Below are 1,901 nucleotides of genomic sequence, written 5' to 3'. Positions count from 1 at the left end.
CCCCGCACCCTCCTTTTGGGGAGCTGTAGGGAGCGATAAGGTCTCCCTGAGCCTCCTCTTCTCCAGGCTGAACACCCCCAGCTCCCTCAGCCGTTCCTCATGGGAATTGTGCTCCAGCCCCTTCCCCAGCTCCGTTCCCTTCTCCAGACACGCTCCAGCACCTCCATGTCTTGTCAATAAAATCTTCACATTAAAACACCCCACAACCACCATATTCTCATCTGTTTTTCAGACTTCAGTTTGCATGTTACCATTGCCCTTTTCTGGAAAGGAAGGTAGACATCCACTGCTGGCGCAGACGTCTCTCTCCAGTCTCCCTGAGACTACCCATGGTAATTCATGGGTATTTAGGCCAAATAATCACTTTGAAAAGCCACTGCATGCTCCCTTCAGTCCAGTTCTTCTTTGGGCTACTGGGAATTAGTTGGAAATTGGCCATGCTGCCCATAAGGAAGGCCTGTGGGGTTAGAAGGACTTTCAAAGGCCTGCAGGAGTTACAGAATAAAATAGACAGGCCTTGAGCCTGGGGTGCGGGCAGCAATAGGTGTGCACAAAGACCATGGATAGGTAGGGCTGCTCTGCAAAAATCTCTGCTCGTGAGATTCATTCAGACAAAAAGAGTCTCCCCAGGTTTTTCTTTTTAAAAGGAGACCCAGAAATATTAAGGCTTCTTACCCTTTCTGACGATGTGCTTTAATGGAAGCATGTTGCAGAAGTATTTGTCAGTCTGGAAGGCACTCGCTGATGTTTTCCACTGTGTCCCTGGTCCTGCCTGGGGATCTGGCTGGGAAGATCCCTGGGATTTAAGAGCACGGGCTCTGTGTCAGATCTCGTCCCTCATCCACCAGCCCAGGTCTCGGTCATACGCTCTGCAGAGGGGTGAGCCTACCCCAGGTCTGGGGAGGGGATGATTACAGTTTGCTCAAGCGTAGGCCGGGGGCTGTGAGCAGCCCGAAAGCTGAATTCCACCCTTTGCCACTGGAATTTGCCAGAAAGATCATTTCTTCATGTATGTAAGTGGAGGAACTACACAGAATGTTTTTTGCATCTTTGGTTTCCAGTTCAGCTTATAATTAGGATGGAAATGCCAACTGAGGGCATTCCTATGGGGTCAGGGCTTTTTCATGGTACAGTCACTTATTTAAAGTTAACCTTCAGTTTTTAAAATCCGATCTCTTTTTTTTTTAAGCATTCGATTATTCCGTGTGGCTTGTTGCATTGGAACGATAGCAGAATGTGAAGAATTTGAATATTTGCCTGAACCTTGCAGCTGGGTAAATTCACTGGGCAAAATCCCGCCACTTTGTTGACTAAATACCTCTTTGAGGTACTTTGTTTCCTTCTCAAATTTACTAAACAAACAGGTGTTTTGGCTCTACTGGAAGTTCCCAGGAGAGGAGGTCTCCGGGGCTCTCTGGCTCCTGGACGGGATGAGCGGGAAGGAGCAGGGGCAGGAAAGCACTCGAGGAGCAGGCTGGGGCCTTGTCCGACATTAAATGGGAAAGCAAACGCAGCGCCATGCGTACAGCAGGCAGCGTTCTGCTTACCTTAGCCATGGGGTGAGGGCTATGTCGTTAAGAATTTTAAGGAAGCAAATAAGAATTTAAAGATTTTTTAAGAAAAAAGGCAAACGGATTGGTGGATCGTGAAGGGAGAGCGCTGTGGCCTAGCAGCGGAAGTGACAGAAAAGTAAGCCTGGAGAATGCGGGCATCGATCCCGCTACCTCTCGCATGCTAAGCGAGCGCTCTACCATTTGAGCTAATTCCCCTGCCTGACGTATTCTTTTTCCGCGGCACCCCTACTCTCTTCTCGCGAGACGCTGCGAGGCGCCAGTGGTTGCACACCTCCCCTCCGGGATTCCCACTGCGCCTGCGCGGGGGCTTGGCGGCGGCGCGCGGCG

At 50.3% G+C, this 1,901-nt stretch overlaps 1 non-coding gene across 1 annotated transcript; it reads right to left on the bottom strand.

Moving 5' to 3' along the window:
* Positions 1 to 1,696: 1,696 nt before the first annotated feature.
* Positions 1,697 to 1,769, bottom strand: TRNAA-AGC. Its single transcript has one exon. It is a non-coding gene; the product is annotated as a tRNA-Ala (tRNA).
* Positions 1,770 to 1,901: the final 132 nt, after the last annotated feature.

The sequence above is a fragment of the Eurypyga helias genome, unplaced genomic scaffold, assembly GCF_000690775.1.
Source record: "Eurypyga helias isolate BGI_N326 unplaced genomic scaffold, ASM69077v1 scaffold27178, whole genome shotgun sequence".
Lineage (NCBI taxonomy): Eukaryota > Metazoa > Chordata > Aves > Eurypygiformes > Eurypygidae > Eurypyga > Eurypyga helias.
Note: the sequence above shows the minus strand (reverse complement) of the source record. Positions and strands in the feature narration are given on the sequence as shown.